The sequence below is a fragment of the Rhinopithecus roxellana genome, chromosome 16 (genome assembly GCF_007565055.1).
Source record: "Rhinopithecus roxellana isolate Shanxi Qingling chromosome 16, ASM756505v1, whole genome shotgun sequence".
Classification (NCBI taxonomy): Eukaryota; Metazoa; Chordata; class Mammalia; order Primates; family Cercopithecidae; genus Rhinopithecus; species Rhinopithecus roxellana.
In genome coordinates, this window is record NC_044564.1 from 104,584,566 (window position 1) to 104,604,607 (window position 20,042).

The window sequence follows — 20,042 nt, forward strand, 5'->3', positions numbered from 1 at the left end:
TGGATCCCTGTGGTGCCAGGTGCCAGGCTCCTGGGGCCTTTCTGCGCTTCCTCTATGCCTGTATTTCGCTCGGCTCTCTAACTGAGGTCAGCTCCAGGTAAAATCAGAAACTTCTGCAAACAAACCTTCAGCTTCTCCAGTGGGGATGTGTGTTTGGGAGAGGAGGGTCTCCCTTTCCCATTTCTATAGTTGGGGCACCCACATTATTGGGGCATCTCCTGGGTCCTGCAGGAGCAGTCCACTTCCTTCAGAGGGTCTGTGGGTCATCTCAGGATTGCTGGTTTGTTCATGCAGTCGATCTGGAGCTAACATTCACAGTGTAAGCCTCTGCATGCTGCTGTGTCTGGAGCTGCAATCTAGTCTTGCCTCCCATCTGCCATGATCCCCCTCATGTTAAAATTAGCTTTTCATATAAAGATAATTTATTGACTCATGAACTAAAAAGAATGTGAAAATGACTTTAGACGCAGCTGAATCGAGGAGCTAACAGCATCAGACACCCTCTCTCTCCTTCTGATCTCCCCTTTGCATTTCAGTTAGGCTCTCTCCTCATATGGCCAAAGATTGGCTCCAGGCTCACATTTCTCCAGTTAAGCAACCCTAGTGGAAAGAGTGCCTTTTTTTTTTTTCTTTCCCTAGTGGGACAGCATTCTTGGGTTGAGTTTGATTAGCCTGACTTGGCTCACTTGCTACCCTGAATGTAGCGAGAGGGATTTGCTTTTTTATTGGTTAGGCTTTTGTTCAGCATCTACCACTATATCCAGAAGGTTGAGTTAGTCCCATGCAGACCTCATGGACTCAGAGGAAGGGACTGTTGATATATCAAAAAAAAAAAAAAAAAAAAAAAGATATATTATTTTACCAGAAGAGGGGATGCGGTACAACAAAGCAATAGATGTTCTATTCAAAATGACAGATAAAGGAGACTGAGAAGGTAGAAGGAAGAAAGAGAAAGGAAGTAGATGAAGAAGGGAAGAGGAGGAAGGTCAAGAAAGAGGAGGAGATAGAGAAAAGGGAGAGAAAAATGCGTAAGAAAGAGAAAGAGATAAAGAGTAAACTGAGATTTATCTTGATGAAAAACCTTATTCCTATATGGGATCAATGAGCATAGACACCTACAGCTTGAAACTCTGCACACAACACTTAATTCAGAAGGTGTACGTGAGCATTCTGTGATGAAAGGAATGGAAATCCCAAAGTTGTCTTTACAAACATACACACTCTCTTTATATCAGATTCTGTGACTTTATCTGTGAATACAAAAGACCTGATCTGATCCCTTGTTGAGAACATCACGTGCCTCAAGGCCTTTCATATTTTCCACAGATGCAAGTGCCGAGGATTTTCTTCACAGCTTCTTTTACCTCCTTATTCCTCAGGCTGTAGATGATGGGGTTCAACATTGGGGTGATCACTCCATAAGACAATCCAATGATTTCATCAGATGCTTTTGTGAACTTTGATTTGGGCTTCATGTACATGAAAAGGGCTGAACCATAGAATAAGATGACCATAGTCAAGTGCACTGAACAGGTAGAAAAGTCTTTTTTTCTTCCTTCAGCAGAATTAATTCTCAAGATGGAAGAGAGAATAAACACATAGGAGAAAAATTAACAGAAGAGGAATCACCAATAAAACAATACTTGCCACTGTCATTATACACACATTCATGGAGATACCTGAGCATATGACTTTAAGAAGAACCAGGATCTCACAGGTAAGATGATCGATTATGTTATTCTCACAGAAAGGCAACACCATTGTCAGGACTGTCTGCACTAAGGAATTCAGACAGCCTATGATCCAGGACCATGCAGCCATTTGCACATACAGCACTCTATTCATGATGATGGAGTACGTCAGTGGGTTGCAGATGGCTGCATAGTAGTCATAGGCCATTAAAGCCAGGAGGACACACTCAGTGGAGCCCAAGCCAAGGGACACAACCATCTGCAGAGCACAGTCAATGAAGGAGATGGATTTTCTCTCAGAAATCTATGGGTCTGTCAGCCGTGGATACCAGTGCCTGTTCTGGTGATGGGGCAGAGGGTGCAATGGACTCAATGAGGGTCCTTAGCTTTGGTGGTTTAATGCTCTATTTTTGTGCTGGTTGGCCTCCTGCCAGGAGGTGTCATCTTCCAGAAAGCATCAGCTGAGTAGTGTGGAGAGGGACTGGTGGTGGGTAATAATGCTTATTAAATATAATAAGCATTGGAGGAATGGATGATGATGTGTAACAGATGTCCAAGAATGAGAGGTTTCCAAGAAAGAAATACATGGGGGTATGGAGGCGAGAATCCAGGATCCTGATAATGAGGATGCTATTTCCCAGGAGGAGTATCACGTACATGATGAGGCAGAGCATGAACAGAAAAAGCTGGAGCTCTGGATATTGGGAAAGCCCCACCAGAAAGAATTCAGTCACCACAGAGTAATTTCTTGTCTCCATGTGTTCATGTCATCTACAGAGTTTACAAAAGAACATGAGTCAGGAAAATTTGAATTTTTGATGTAGAGTTATCAAATAACTTTCACATTCATCATTTTGTTTTATTCTTAGAACATGCCCTGGCATCAACAAGAGCAGGGCTATTAACTTTGCTAATGATAAAAAAGGCACTGAGATCAATACTTTTTTTTTTTTTTTTTTGAGATGGAGTCTCACTCTGTCACCTAGGCTGGAGTGCAGTGGCACAATCTTGCCTCACTGCAGCCTCTGACTCCTAGGTTCAAGTGATTGTCCTGCCTCAGCCTCCTGAGTAGCTGGGACTACAGGCGCGCACCACCATGACCAACTCATTTTTTGTATTTTTAGTAGAGACGGGGTTTCACCATGTTGGCCCAAATGATCTCCATCTCTTGACCTCATGATCCACCCACCTTGGCTTCTTAAAGTGCTGGGATTACAGGTGGGAGCCACTGCGCCCGGCCTAATACTTTTTAGTATCACACAGTAGCAGAGGCTATACTGGGAAGTGCCAGTCCTCTAATTACATTATATTTAGGGACAAACTACTTTCAAAGGTGGGTACATAAGAATCTCTATTGATGAATATTTTGAAAGATTTATTTTTATAAAGATGTATCTAATTTAAAGTATCATGGAGATTTTGAACCATGCCAGTTATCCTCACTATGACCTTCAAGTTACATGACATTTTTGAGTCTAAGCTAGCTAAGCTACTAGTTTCAGCTAGGAAAATGGGGGAAAAGCTATAAGTCTTTGGTAGTTTATTGTGAGATGTAACTTAGATAACATCTATTAGGTCACAGGTATAGTAGCTGGTTCCAACATGTCATCTAAAATTGTATATTAAGAGATTATGATTGAATCAAAATAGCAGTAAGTATATATATGTTCATATATATTATAAATCGTAACTTTCAAGTCTACTCGACTGGGTCAGAAGGAAATTTTTTTTTCTTTTTAATTTTGGGGCAAGGGAAGTGAAATTTGGGAGCATAATTGATGGAACATGAACAATTTTCTGATCCAAAGGGGACATCTAACCAGTTAAGAGTCTGGGAATCATTGGTGTTTAGTTCCTGGGAACTAGGGATCTTGGAGTGCTACTACGTACAGCTTTCTTTAGGGCCTAGAATTCAACCTTTAGTATTAGTCACCAAGTGTTACCTTTCTTCTTAACTTTTGTAATTTTCCAATTGGCCTAAATTCTCTATTCTTTTTTCTCTACCTTTTTGATGCATATTTTATGCTTTTGCAGGCAAGTTTTTATCATTTACAAGTACTTATTAATATATACTTTTCTTTCGATTTTTGTATTTAGTGCTTTGGACACATCCCTAGGTCTTCCATATTAATTTAAATTTTGGCCAGGAAGCTTCCATGTGTGACAGAACTGATACTGGCTAATTTTTACTGAGCACTTTTTTGTAAGCACATTTCACTGCTGTAAGCACATTGACTGTATTAATCACTTAATCTTCAGTGCAAGTTACTGACACAGATACCATATTTAACTCCCATTTTACAGAGAGGAAACAGAGACAAAGGAAAGTTTAAATAACTTTTACAAGGTCACAGAGATAATATATCTCAAAGCCAAAATCCAATATTCAGTTGCCTGGCTCCAGAGTCAACCCTTTTACCCACTAGACCATACTACTTCTCACAGATTCCTACACTGATTCCAAGCAAGAGACAATTACACAAATGTTTCTTGCTGTGTTAAACTTACATAACAAGCATCACTTGCTTGTTTTATTTCTGATTACACATGATATGCTAGTAAACTCTGAAAGCTGGATCACAGCCTTTTATTTCTTGTAGCCTTTGGAATTTTTTATTTTTATTTTTTGATACGGAGTCTCGCTCTGTCACCCAGGCTGGAGTGCAGTGGCGTGATCTCGGCTTACTGCAAGCTCCGCCTCCCGGGTTCATGCCATTGTCCTGCCTCAGCCTCACAAGTAGCTGGGATTACAGTGCCCGCCACCACACCCAGCTAATTTTTTGTCTTTTTAGTAGAGACGGGGTTTTCACCATGTTAGCCAGGATGGTCTCGATCTCCTGACCTCGTGATCCACCCGCCTTGGCCTCCCAAAGTGCTGGGATTAAGGGCGTGAGCCACCGCACCCCGCTGTAATGTGGTCTTTTTGGTTGTCTACATGTAGCAGGCAATTTCACAATTATGAGAATTAGCATAATCAAGAACAATGACATGAGAATTCTTACTATCACATTTGCTTCTACCAGCCACACACCTGGAATCCTCTAGCCTTTGTTTTTACTCTGCAAGTCAGTATGCATTTCAGGATCTTTAATTGTCCTAATACCTGCCTTTTCTACCTTTTCCATCCTGACTTATCTTTTGCTAGTTCTGCCTACTTATAACTTTAGCCCCATGTCATTAAAAACTCAGCCATCCCGGAGAGTGGCGTGAACCTGGGAGGCAGAGCTTGAAGTGAGCCAAGATCGCGCCACTGCACTCCAGCCTGGGCAACAGAGCCAGACTCCTTCTCAAAAAAAAAAACGCAGCCATCCTGCATTTGTTTCATGTTTATTCTGTTAAGTGCCCAACAAAAGCATGGACTTACTATATAAAGGATATTTTGTATACTATGTGTGTATCTTTGTTAGCCTATCTCTGTCATAGCTAGAGTTCCCTGGGTTTTGGTGATAAATGAAAATATTTCTTGCTGATCATCTCCTTGCCCCAAACCACACATATTCTCTGGCCTTTCTGTATCCAAAGAGCTTGAAGACCTGGATGAGGGGCTTATTTCTTGTCTGGTCATAGACAGCAGCATTCCGATCTTCCTATAAGGGACAATACAGGAAAGTTATTTCCTTTTCATTCCTTTTCTGTATCATTTCTCTTCCTCTTAGAGAATATCATCCGAACAGTGATCTTAGTAAAGTTGAAGAAAGAGATGATGGTACCACTATCTTAGCATATTAGAAAATATTTCCTTCTTCCACACGTCCTTTCCTGTTTCTAGTCACATTGGCACATGGACTTATTTCAACAAAGAAATCAGTTAAGGCAGCAGTTTTAATTTGTTGGAAGATAGTTGTTGTGAAGGGAGAGAAGGAGAAAAGAAGAAGGAGAAGGAAAAGGAGCCAATTTTTACCATTAAAGAAAGTGTACTAACCTTAATACTTCTATCCGGGAGTGAGGTGGTTGAGGAGAAATGGGTGAAGAAGAAATGACTGTCATTTTCTCTGTTCAAAAAAGGTCCCAGGTAAGGAAGCATATTTTTCCAGAATTAAGGGTGAAGAAGAGAAGACAAAAATAACTTCACAAAAAACCATTAACCTATCACAAAACTCCTTCGGTTCTCTTTTTTTCTCTCCACTTCAGCCATTTCTTCTCCCATGATAATGTCAAGGAAAGCATTATTGAGTAGGTTTGCTTCCCAATAATATTCACCAGCTTCCCCACAAAAGACATGTAAGCAGAGAAATACGGTCTGAGGAAAAACAGTATGCCTGCTATGCAACAGAACTTCAAGAAAAGCCCCCAGCTCATCCTCCGACCACATTGTCATCCCTAGGCCCCTCTAATGTAGAAATTCCAAAGTTCCTATTAACACCCCCGATGCTCTGCAATGAGCATGCTGAGTTTCTTTTTCCCTCCCCCAAATACTGCCTTCTTCTCCATTCATTTGTACATGCTTTTTCCTTTTCTTTTTTTTTTTTTTTTTTTTGAGACGGAGTCTCGCTCTGCCGCCCAGGCTGGAGTGCAGTGGCCGGGTCTCAGCTCACTGCAAGCTCCGCCTCCTGGGTTTACGCCATTCTCCTGCCTCAGCCTCCCAAGCAGCTGGGACTACAGGCGCCCGCCACGTCGCCCGGCTAGTTTTTTGTATTTTTTAGTAGAGACGGGGTTTCATCATGTTAGCCAGGATGGTCTCGATCTCCTGACCTCGTGATCCGCCCGTCTCGGCCTCCCAAAGTGCTTGGATTACAGGCTTGAGCCACCGCGCCCGGCCTGTACATGCTTTTTTCTTAAGCTGGAAGGACTTCTCTCAATTTAGATATTTTCTAGGAAAACTTTTTCACCTCTTTGAGTAGGTGCCCCTACGATGTGCTTTTTGTCCCCACAGCAACCTTCACTTACTGGTTTATTGCACACATACTATGCCATATATACTGTGTGATACCTAATAGGGGTCCCGCTGTGAGTACTACACTTCCAAAATGGACACTGGGTAAAGAATGGTTTTGATAATTATTTTATACTTATAAGAAACAAATAATTTATGTGCTATGTAACTTATTCTCATGTAAAAAAAAGTTAATAGTACACTTTGCAAATTATTTTAACAACCTAAGATAGCCTTTTACTGAAAACTCTCAATAAAACTACGATCAATCCAATTTATGAAATACATGTACAGAAATACAGAGTACATCCAAACTGTATACTAAAATAATGTCATTTGTTTTTATTAATACATGGAATTCCAAATTAGAAATCCATCAATATATGAAGCAAATAGGTAACAAAAGTAAAATACATTGTCATCTAACTAGATGCCAAAAAGCGTTTGATAGAATACAACATTCACTCTTAGTAAAATGTCTCAGTAATCTAAGCTTAGGAGAATAATTCATTAAGATAATGAAGATTATTTCTCTTTAACAATTGGTCAGTATAATTACAAATGGTGAGACATTGGAGGCATTTTCCTAAGAGTCATTGAAAAATGTATTATTGGCCGGGCGCGGTGGCTCAAGCCTGTAATCCCAGCACTTTGGGAGGCCGAGACCGGCGGATCATGAGGTCAGGAGATCGAGACCATTCTGGCTAACACGGTGAAACCCCGTCTCTACTAAAAACTACAAAAAACTAGCCGGGCGTGGTGGCGGGCGCCTGTAGTCCCAGCTACCTGGGAGGCTGAGGCGGGAGAATGGCATAAACCCGGGAGGCGGAGCTTGCAGTGAGCTGAGATCCGGCCACAGCACTCCAGCCTGGGTGACAGAGCGAGACTCCATCTCAAAAAAAAAAAAAAAAAAAAAAAAAAAAAAAATGCATTATTATTTAACATCTTCCCCTGAACGATCCAACAATAGAAAAAATATCATTGCATGTACTATCATATTTCAAGTTCAATCTTGCCTTCACAGTTGCTCTAAGTTTTTCTTCTAGAATGCTGACTTTGTGGCATGTGATGGGCATGGTATACACGTGAGACTATTTAATCTGCCAGATAGTACCACCACTGCAGATTGTAGTCTTGGATATAGTAAGGACAAGGGGGCAATGCATATATATAATGTTAAAAAAGAAAGAAGTTTCTAATAATATAAATGATTGCAATTTTGTACTTATGTGTCTGAAGAAACAACACCAAAATGTTACCTGTGGTTTTCTCTGGAATATGAGACTTAGGGCACTAATAATTTATCGTCTCCATATTTTCCAAACAATTTTTAATTAACCTATATGTTATTATTATATATATCAGAAATAGTGTTTTCACATTTTTCTCGGAAGGTAATAGTGGCAAAAATGTGTAGAATGGACAGTTTTCTCTAAAAACCAAGTATGAAATAAAACACAATGGACAGGAAATTGGAGAGGGGTTTTATGTTATATCATATTACATAGATTAATTCAATGCCATTTAGTGTTCTTATGTCCACCAATGAATCTAACACTTATATTCATCATCAGGAGACATACTGATACAGCCTCAGTTATTGCAAAAAGATTCTAGAACCCACCATTTAGAATGTGATCAAACTTAGCAGTGCTGATAGGAAGCACTGTAGAGCATCTGGCAGCATCACACAAGAAAAAGAAAGACAGAGGTAATGCCTGGTGGGTGGGAGAGAGCCTGGGGAAACATCGGGCTTCTGTTACCTCTGGTTTTTCCTTTTTTATAACAATGTAGAATTTCAGTTTCTTGATTCTCCAGGTTTTATTCATCTCTCCCCAAAGTCTCCATCAAAAATCGATTCTCAGTATTGGGCATCACCTATGGGAAGAAAGCAAACTTCACTTGAGAACTGTGGATTCTGAAGCATTCACCCTTCTCCCATGTTTACTAGCAGGAGAGAGTAGTTGTAACACATGAGCACTCACCCAGATTGCCTGATTTTTAACCCAAGGAACCTTTTGTAGCAGGGTATGTTACACCCACCAGGAAAGGTTTCTTCAGAAGGGAATTTCAGCACTAAATATTACATCCTATATCCTGCTTCATCCAGATTTTTCCTACCGTTTATAAAACAACTTTGCTGTTCACAATATGAGAAAAACAAGGAGATCCCCAATGCTTGTCCAAATAAATGACTCTCTAGGAGCCCTGAAGGAAGTTGATAATAAGCAATACTGGGTGAGTCAGAATTAAGTTATCTTTTCCTTTCTTTACACAGCCTTAAGATTATTCTGTGTTTTTTCACTAACATTGCTAGGAATACAGCCGAAGCTTTAAGCCCTTATGTTGTAGGAGTCTTTATCTGAGTCGTGGGGATGCCTCTGGGATTTGTTAGCACATGCAGGATATTATGTCTAATCATTTCTAGGGCTGTACCATGGAAGCCTAGTGTGATCCATTTCTCTTACCCCTTTGTTCTTCCTGCTAGTAAGGCATCTTTATGGAGAAGTACTATGTTTTAATGGAAAGAGCAGTCTTCTTGGAAGTGAGAATGATGTACAATGAGGTAACGGTATCTACTTTGTAGGGTTGTTGTGAGGATTAACATAACATACCTGAAAGATCTTGGCACAAAGGGACTGCACATACACAAAGTTAGTTTAATCCGATCTCCTAAGGCCGCTATTCTTTCATTTTCCATGGTGAGGAAAAACTACTAATTTAAAGTGAGCTGCATAAATATCCAAGTATTTTCTTCATCCAGTAATACCTTATTTCCCTTGATTTTTTCCACTGTTGTGTTCCAAATTTTTCAAATAAGCATTCCTAATTCCTAGTTCGCATATTCCCTCTCCTTTCTGAAAATAAACTCTGCTCTAATTGTCCTCATTTAGCCATCAGTGTAGAAATCCTCAAATTTGCCATATAAATAAATAATATGGCTTATTGCAACTTCAGTCTTCAAAACAACAAAGCCATTGTAGACATAAGCACAGATACTTCTCTTCAGCGTTCTTTTTCTCTAGTGTGTCACTATCTTTTTCTGTCTACAGAAGTCACTGTGGCTGTTCGTCTTCAGATTTGTTTGAATCATAGCGACTTTCTCACTGTACTACAGTCTTGCTGTAGAAACCGTAGGCAAGTATACCTCAGTTCCAGATGTCTGTTAGTAGCGGTGAGGGGGCAGATTGAAAATAAAGCTTTCATCCCCATTAGAAATTCATGTCATAAGTTTGAATCAATAGTAAACCAATCTGCATCGACCTAAGTACCCTCTAACCTCTGGGTCCTAAGTTTTTCCAGAGGACCCACCAGTAGCCTGGTAGCCAATTTAAATCCTCCCTTGTTTTCTTCTAAGACACTGTGTAATCCCACAAGTGATTTAAAGTTGAATCACTAAGTCACGATAAAGGTGGCAACTTTTAGATATATTAAGAATAATGTCTCAAAGACCTAAGGGTACTTTACTTATTAAACAGCAATTTTTCTTTAACTTTGAATTCGTTTTTTTTCCTGATTGTGGAAATAACACATATTCATTGTAGAAAATTTGGGACATTCAGAAAAGCCCAAAGGAGGAAATGAAAGTCACTCATAATTTCAGATATAACTGTTGATATTTTGACATATTTTTATGCATATACTACCTATAATAAAAACTTAGGCTGGGCATGGTGGCTCATAACTGTAATCCCAGCACTTTGGGAGGCTGAGGTGGGTGGATCACGAGGTCTGGAGATCGAGACCATCCTGGCCAACATGGTGAAACTGTCTCTACTAAAAATACAAAAATTAGCCAGGCATGGTGTTGCGTGCCTGTAATCCAAGCTACTTGGGAGGCTGAGGCAGGAGAATCACTTGAACCTGGGAGGTGGAGGTTGCAGTAAGCCAAGATTGTACCACTGCACTCTAGCCTGGTGACAGAGCGAGACTCGGTCTAAAACAAAACAAAACAAAACAAAACACCCTTAAAAGCAGACTGCATATTCTTTTTTATAACCTGCTGTTAACATTAACAATATGTTGTATGTGTTTTCTCATATTATTTTATTAAGCAATTTTAATAAATGTTATAATATTTTAAAAAGGAAAATGGAGAGGGTAAAAACACATACAACAAGTGGAAGTGAAACCGTTTTCTATTGCATTCTTAGAATATGAGAATTCTTTTATACTTTTATATTTTTCTTTGACTTTTTGAAGGTAAGACACTGTTGGAAGACTGGAATCAGAGATTCCATTTATTCTAATTCTCTCTGAATAAAAACCAATTCTCATTGTCAGAAATTCTCATAACGTCCTTCTTATAGAATGGAAAATGAGTGTGATGTACATTTTTTTCTTAGTGGGATGAAGCAGACATAAGGGTGTAATAACCAAAGCACAACCTCAAGGGAATGGACACACTCCTGCCATGAGTTCTCAACCAGCTCCTCTAACTCTCCTTATCTTCTGTCCTCTTCTGGCCCCTGACCCTGCTGTGCCAACCCCAGGTTTTAGTGTTTTAATTCCATCCCACTTATGTTTTTCCAGCACGTCTGCAATTGTGTAGGCCTTAGTTAGGAGAACATTCACTTTCGTGAAAACGTCAGCACATCTATAGTAAATACATTATGAAATAAGAGGATGGAACCTATAATTTGAGAAGAGTAACAATTGTGGTTGAATTATATGGAATATGTATCATTTCTGTTTCAGTTCTACTTACCTTTTCTTTTAATATTCAACTATGTGACAGACCTTTTGCTAAATTTTGATGCCAAATATGTTCACTCATTGTTGTGGGGATATACAACAACAAAAAAATACAAGTTTTTGCCCTGTCATTTAGTGGGGAGTACATAAATAAGCAGAAGATAATCTAAAATGAAACTATTAGAAGGGTCAAAATAAAATAGATATGGAGGTTTTAAAAGTTTCCTCCAAATGCCGTTTTTTTTTTTTGAGAGTAAAAGGGAAAGCAATTAATAATTATGCTGGAAAAAGACAAACCATGACTATTCAAGACAAAGTAGGACATGTGTTCAAAAGAAAAAGTCCTGGCTCAAAGGAAGAAGTTGTCACCTTATGTGATCATGGGACTCAGAGAACTCTTAGGGAAGTAGGCCTTGGGTAAGTTTTGCTGTCAGCAAGGATTCCTTGGATACAATTTAGAGAAAATGCAACCTTAATGTGTATTGTATGGTGAAGTATTTATTATCTCACATAATAAGTCCATAGTTTGGTGGTTTCAAGGTTCAGAAAAGTCATCAAGGACACAAGGCTTTTGCTGTTTTTTTTTTTTTTTTTTCCTTTTTCCTGGCTATTGTTGGTATGCTTGCAGCTCCAGAAATCAAATCCTTGCGCTTCAAGAGGCAGGAACATAGGTCATGTACCTGTTTATTGCTCTTTTTCAGAGCGATAAACATTCCCAGAAGCCCCAGCTCATTCATTCTCATTCTCATTTTCCAGAACTAGGTCATAAACCTACCTCTAAAACATCAGTTACAAAGGAAATGATGTTAACATATTAGCCCCAAAATAGTCATGCTTCTCTGGCTCCACCATTCCTGAACATGATGCTGCCTGATAGTTTTTTTAAAAAATCTAGGTTTTCAAGGCAGAAAGGAGATTACTGTTGTACAGGCAATTCTGGCAAGTCTTTTTATTCCTCTGTTTTTTAATTGCATAACTACTGTTGATCTACTTTTACTAACTTTTTTCTTATGCCATCTTTACTCTGTTGTTAAATTCTCCAATTTTTTTTTAAATAGTAGACATTGCACATTTTAGTTCTAGAATTTTCAGTTGGCCCTTTTTTATAGTTTGGTTTTTCTTAAAATTTTATATTTGTTTATTCATATGAACATTTAAAACGTTCTTGAGCATAGCTGTAATATCTACTTGAAAATTCTTGTGTGCTCATTGCATCATCTCTGTTATCTCACGGTCAATCTTTGTCAATTTATTGCTTTTTGCTTGAGTGTATCTATAATTTCTCTAATGACCAGTGATGATGAGCTTTTTTTCATATGTTTGTTGGCTGCATAAATGTCTTCTTTTGAGAATTGTCTGTTCATGTCCTTTGCCCACTTTTTGATGGGGTTGTTTTCTTCTTGTAAATTTGTTTAAGTTCTTTGTAGATTCTGGATATTAGCCCTTTGTCAGATGGATAGATTGCAAAATTTTTCTCCCGTTCTGTAGGTTGCCTGTTCACTCTGATGATGGTTTCTTTTGCTGTGTAGGAGTTCTTTAATTAGATCCCATTTGTCAATTTTGGCTTTTGTTGCCAGTGCTTTTGGTGTTTTAGTGATGAAGCCTTTGCCCATGCCTATGTCCTGAATGGTGTTGCCTCGGTTTTCTTCTAGGGTTTTTATGGTTTTAGGTCTTACATTTAAATCTTTAATGCATCTTGAGTTAATTTTTGTATAAGGTTTAAGGAAGGGGTCCAATTTCAGTTTTCTGCATATGGCTAGCCAGTTTTCCCAATATCATTTATTAAATAGGGAATCCTTTCCTCATTGCTTGTTTTTGTCATGTTTGTCAAAGATCAGATGGTTGTAGATGTCTAGCGTTATTTCTGAGGCTTCCATTCTGTTCCATTGGTCTATATCTCTGTTTTGGTACCAGTACCATGTTGTTTTGGGTACTGTAGCCTCATAATATAGTTTGAAGTCAGGTAATGTGATGACTCCAGCTTTATTCTTTTTGCTTAGGATTCTCTTGGCTATATGGGCTCTTTTTTGGTTCCACATGAAATTTAAAGTAGTTTTTTCTAATTCTGTGAAGAAAAAATCAATGGTAGCTTGATGGGGATAGCATTGAATCTATAAATTACTTTGGGCAGTATGGCCATTTTCACAATATAGATTCTTTCTGTCTATGAGCATGGAATGTTTTTCTATTTGTTTGTGTTCTCTCTTATTTCCTTGAGCAGTGGTTTGTAGTTCTCCTTGAAGAGGTCCTTCACATCCCTTGTAAGTTGTATTCCTAGGTATTTTATTCTCTTTGTAGTAATTGTTAACAGAAGTTCACTCATGATTTGGCTCTCTGTTTGTCTATTATTGGTGTATAAGAATGTTTGCAATTTTTGCACATTGATTTTTGTATCCTGAGACTTTGCTGAAGTTGCTTATCAGCTTAAGGACATTTTGGACTGAGAGGATGGGGTTTTCTAAATAGAAAATCATGTCATCTGCAAACAGAGACCATTTGACTTCCTCTCTCCCTATTTGAGTACCCTTTATTTCTTTATCTTGGTTGATTGTCCTGGCCAGAACTTCCACTACTATGTTGAACAGGAGTGGTGAGAGAGGGCATCCTTGTCTTGTGCTGGTTTTCAAAGGGAATGCTTCCAGGTTTTGCTCATTCAGTATGATATTGGCTGTGGGTTTGTAATAAAAGGCTCTTATTATTTTGAGGTACATTCCATCAATACCTAGTTTATTGAGAGTTTTTAGCATGAGGAGATGTTGAATTTTATCCAAGGCCTTTTCTGCATCTATTGAGATAATCATGTGGTTTTTGTCATTGGTTCTGTTTATGTGATGGATTATGTTTATTGATTTGTGTATGTTGAACCAGCCTTGCATCCCAGGGATGAGGCTGACTTGATCATGGTGGATAAGCTTTTTGATGTACTGCTGGATTCAGTTTGCCAATATTTTGAGGATTTTCGCATCGATGTTCATAGGGATATTGGCCTGAAATTTTCTTTTTTTGTTGCGTCTCTGCCAAGTATTGGTATCAGGATGATGCTGGCCTCATAAAATGAGTTAGGGAGGAGTCCATATTTTTCTGTTGTTTGAAATATTTCAGAAGGAATGATACCAGCTCCTTTTTTTTTTTTTTTTTTTTTTTTTTTGCCTCTGGTAGAATTCAGCTGTGAATCCGTCTGGTCCTGGATTTTTTTTGGTTGGTAGGCTATTAATTACTGCCTCAATTTCAGAACTTGTTATTGATCTATTCAGGGATTCTGCTTCTTCCTGGTTTAGTCTTGGGAGGGTGTATATGTCCAGGAATTTATACATTTTTTTCTAGATTTTCTAGTTTATTTGCGTAGAGGTGTTTGTAGTATTCTCTGATGGTAGTCTGTATTTCTGTGGGATCGGTGGTGATATCCCCTTTATCATTTTTTATTGTATCTATTTGATTCTCCTCTCTTTTCTTCCTTATTAGTCTGGCTAGTGGTCTATCTTTTTTTGTGAATCTTTTCAAAAAACCAGCTCTGGATTTCTTGACTTTTTTGAAGGGTTTTTTTGTGTCTCTATCTCCTTCAGTTCTGCTCTGATTTCTTGTCTTCTGCTGGCTTTTGAATTTGTTTGCTTTTGCTTCTTTAGTTCTTTTAATTGTGATGTTAGAGTGTTGATTTTAGATCTTTCCTGCTTTCTTCTGTGGGCATTTAGTGCTATAAATTTTCCTCTAAACACTGCTTTAGCTGTGTCCCAGAGATTCTGGTATGTTGTGTCTTTGTTCTCATTGGTTTCAAAGAACTTAACATATTTCTGCCTTAATTTCATTATTTGCCCAGTAGTCATTCAGGAGAAGTTTGTTCAGTTTCCATGTAATTGTGCAGTTTTGAGTGAGTTTCTTAATCCTGAGTTCTAATTTGATTGCATTGTGGTCTGAAAGACTGTTTGTTATGATTTCAGTTCTTTTGCATTTGCTGAGGAGTTTTTTACTTCCAATTCTGTGGTCAATTTTAGAATAAATGCAATGTGGCACTGAGAAGAATGTATGTTCTATTGATTTGGGGTGGAGAGTTCTATAGATGTCTATTAGGTCCACTTGGTCCTGAGTAGGGTTCAAGTCCTAAATATCCTTGTTAATTTTTTGTCTCGTTGATCTGTCTAATACTGGCAGTGGGGTGTTAAAGTCTCCCACTATTATTGTGTGGGAGTCTAAGTCTCTTTGTAAGTCTCTAAGAACTTGCTTTATGAATCTGGGTGCTCCTGTATTGGGTGCATATATATTTAGGATAGTTAGCTCCTCTTGTTGAATTGATCTCTTTACCATTGCGTAATGCCCTTCTTTGTCTTTTTTGATCTTTGTTAGTTTAAAGTCTGTTTTATGAGAGACTAGGACTGCAACCCCTGCTTTTTTTTTTTGCTTTCCATTTGCTTGGTAAATCTTCTTCCATCCCTTTATTTTGAGCCTGTGTGTGTCTTTGCATGTGAGATGGGTCTCCTGAAAACAGCATACTGATGTGTCTTGACTCTTTATCCAATTTTGCCAGTCTATGTCTTTTAATTAGGGCATTTAGCCCATTTACATTTAAGGTTAATATTGTTATGTGTGAATTTGATCCTGTCATTATGATGCTAGCTGGTTATTTTGCCCATTAGTTGATGCAGCTTCTTCATAGTGTCAATGGTCTTTACAATTTGGTATGTTTTTGCAGTGGCTGGTACTGGTTGTTCCTTTCCATGTTTAGTGCTTCCTTCAGGAGCTCTTGTAAGGCAGATCTGGTGGTGACAAAATCTCTTAGCATTTGGTTGTCTGTAAAGGATTTTATTTCCCCTTCACTTATGAAGCTTAGTTTGGCTGGATATGAAATTCTGGGTTGAAAATTATTTTCTTTAAGAATGTTGAATACTCTCTTCTGGCTTGTAGGATTTCTGCAGAGATATCCGCTGTTAGTCTGATGGGCTTCCCTTTGTGGGTAACCTGACCTTTCTCTCTGGCAGCCCTTAACATTTTTTCCTTCATTTCAACCTTGGTGAATCTGACAATTAAGTGTCTTGGGGTTGCTTTTCTAAAGAACTTTGTGGTGTTCTTTGTATTTCCTGAATTTGAATGTTGGCCTGTCTTGCTGGGTTGGGGAAGTTTTACTGCATGATATCCTGAAGTGTGTTTTCCAATTTGGTTCCATTCTCCCCATCACTTTCAGGTACACCAATCAAACATAGGTTTGGTCTTTTCACATAGTCCTGTATATCTTGGAGGCTTTGTTCATTCCTTTTCATTCTTTTTTCTCTAATGTTGTCTTCATGCTTTATTTTATCAAGTTGATCTTTAATCTCTGATATCCTTTCTTCTGCTTGATCGATTTGGCCATTGAAACTTGTGTATGCTTCATGAAGTTCTAGTGCTGTGTTTTTCAGCTCCATCAGGTAATTTATATTCTTCTCTAAACTGATTATTCTAGTTAGCAGTTCCTCTAACTTTTTTCAAGGTTCTTAGCTTCCTTGCATTGGGTTGGAACATGCTCCTTTAGCTCAGAGGAGTTTGTTATTACCCACCTTCTGAAGCGTACTTCTGTCAATTCATCAAACTCATTCTCTGTCCAGTTTTGTTCCCTTGCTGGCGAGGAGCTGTGATCCTTTAGAGGAGAAGAGACATTCTGGTTTTTGGAATTTTCAGCCTTTTTGGGTTGGTTTTTCCTCATCTTCATGGATTTATCTACCTTTGGTCTTTGATGTTGGTGACCTTCAGATGGGGTTTCTGTGTGGATGTCCTTTTTGTTGATGTTGATGCTATTCTTTTCTGTTTGTTAGTTTTCCTTTTAAGAATGAGGCCCCTCTGCTGGAGGTCTGCTGGAGTTGGCTGGAGGTCCACTCCAGATCCTGTTTGCCTGGTTATCACCAGTGGAGGCTGCAGAACAGCAAAGACTGCTGCCTGTTCCTTCCTCTGGAAGCTTCTTCCCAGAGAAGCACCTGCCAGATGCCAGCCAGAGCTCTCCCATATGAGGTGTCTGTTGACCCCTGCTGGGAGGTGTCTCCCAGTCAGGAGACACAGGGGTCAGGGACCCACTTGAGGAGGCAGTCTGTCCCTTAGTGGAGCTTGAGTGCTATCCTAGGAGATCCACTCTTCTCTTCAGAGCCGACAGGCAGAAATGTTTAAGTCTGCCGAAGCTGTGCCCACAGCCACCCCTTCCCCCAGGTGCTCTGTCCCAGGGAGATGGGAGTTTTATCTATAAGCCCCTGACTGCAGCTGTTGCCTTTCTTTCAGAGATGCCCTGCCCAGAGAGGCAGAATCTAGAGAGGCAATCTGGCTACAGTGGCCTTGCTGAGCTGCGGTGAGCTCCACCCAGTTCGAATTCCTGGTGACTTTGTTTACACTGTGAGGGGAAAACCACCTACTCACACCTTAGTAATGGCAGATGCCTCTCCCCCAACCAAGCTTGAGCATCCTGGGTTGACTTGAGACCGCTGTGCTGACAGCAAGAATTTCAAGCCAGTGGATCTTAGCTTGCTGGGCTCCGTGGGGTGAAGCCCAGTGAGCTAGACCACTTAGCTCCCTTGCTTTAGCACCCTTTCCAGGGGAGTGAACAGTTCTGTCTCGCTGGCATTTTAGGCACCAGTGGAGTATGAAAAAGAAAACTCCTGCAGCTAGCTTGGTGTCTGCCCAAATGGCTGCCCAGTTTTGTGCTTGAAACCCAGGGCCCTGGTGGTGTAGGCACCCAAGGGAATCTCCTGATCTGTGGCTTGTGAAGACCATGGGAAAAGCATAGTATCTGGGCTGGAGGGCACTGTTCCTCAGGGGACAGTCCCTCATGGCTTCCCTTGGCTAGGGGAGGGAATTCCCTGACCCCTTGCACTTCCTGGGTGAGGCGACGCCCCACATTGCTTCGGCTCACCCTCTGTAGGTTGCACCCACTGTCTAACCAGTCCCAGTGAGATGAGCTGGGTACCTCAGTTGGAAATGCAGCAATCACCTGCCTTCTGCATTGATCTTGCTGGGAGCTGCAGACCAGAGCTGTTCCTATTTGGCCATCTTGCCGGCCACCACCTATTTCTTTATTCATTTATTTATTTTTGAGACAGTTTCACTCTTGTCACCCAGGCTGGAGTGTGATGGTGTGATCTCAGCTCATTGCAACCTCTGCCTCCCAGGTTCAAGCGATTCTCCTGCCTCAGCCTCCTGAGTAGCTGGGATTATAGGCACACAGCACCACATCTGGCTAACTTTTTATATTTTTATTAGAGACAAGGTTTCACCATGTTGGCCAGGCTGGTCTCCAACCCCTGTCCTCAGGTGATCCTCCCACCTCAGCCTTTCCTAAAGTGCTGGGATTACAGGCTTGAGTTACTGTGCCCAGCCATATACTATTATTTCTGTATGAAATGAAGATACTGATTATTTTGAGGATTAAATAAAATAATGTATGAAAGCATCCAAATAGAAATAAAAACAATGAAGATCAGACTCCTCTTAATGATGAATAATCCCATTAAGTTTTAATATCATGTAATATCCACAGTATTTGTTATGTCAAATAGTTTAAAACAAAGAATAAAGTAGAAGTGTCATCAACTAGAATAGGGGCCCAAAGCCAAAGGAAACATATCTTTAAATTGCTCAAGAAAGATAACTGAAAACCTACAATTCTATACCAGACTAGACCATCTTTCAAGAGAGAAAGCCAAATAAAGATGCTTTTAGACCAAGAGATTTTTACTATACATAGAATGCCGCCCCCCCCCCCAACGAAATTGCACCCAGATGAAAGTCACGGCATGAAAAAAATCATAGTATGCAAAAAAATTGGTAAATATATAGGTAAATCCAAATGGTCACTAATTTTACTTAAAAAGATAGCAATAAACTGGGGGACAATACAAGGTAAAAATAAAAGTTTAAACATCAATAACATGGAAGACTGTGGCAGTTAGAAATCAGATATAAATATCTTAAAGTTCTATAATATTCAGGAGGATTGCAGAGATATTAACTAGAGAATTTGCTAAGTTAAACAACTATCATAAAAATTTAAGGGAAATATTACAACAATAAAAATAGGATATAATACTCCTAAAGCAGTCAAGGGAATAAAAGGAAACAAAGAAAATCTCATCAATTCAATAGAAGGCAGGAAACTTGTCAAAAAAATTAAAAAGCACAGTATCTTAAAAACAAACACCAAATGTGTATGAAATAATCAAACATAAATATTCGCATTAAATGTAAATACTTAAACATGCTGGTTAAAACATATTAATTGTTGTGCCCCAGCTATACCAAGGCAACCACCTTTCTTTTTTTTTTTTTTTTTTTGAGACGGAGTCTCGCTCTGTCGCCCAGGCTGGAGTGCAGTGGCCGGATCTCAGCTCACTGCAAGCTCCGCCTCCCGGGTTCAGGCCATTCTCCTGCCTCAGCCTCCGGAGTAGCTGGGACTACAGGCGCCCGCCACCTCGCCCGGCTAGATTTTTGTATTTTTTAGTAGAGACAGGGTTTCACCGTGTTAGCCAGGATGGCCTCGATCTCCTGACCTTGTGATCCGCCCGTCTCGGCCTCCCAAAGTGCTGGGATTACAGGCTTGAGCCACCGCACCCGGCCACAACCACCTTTCTGATATTTTTAATAGCATTCATTATTTTTACCTATTTCAGAACTTGACTATGTACTCTATTTTGAAGGCTTCTTCCATCTAGCATTGGTTTTGAAATTCATTCACATTGTTGCATGTATTAGTAATTTATTCCTTTTATTTCACCATACTGAGTGGTATTTTGTTGTATGATTAGACCATAGTTTGTCAATCCATTTGCTTATTGATT

The 20,042-nt window shown here is 39.5% G+C and overlaps 1 pseudogene; it reads right to left on the minus strand.

Annotated features, from left to right (window-relative positions):
* Positions 1–1,311: 1,311 nt before the first annotated feature.
* LOC115893849 lies at positions 1,312–2,449 on the minus strand (annotated as a pseudogene).
* Positions 2,450–20,042: the final 17,593 nt, after the last annotated feature.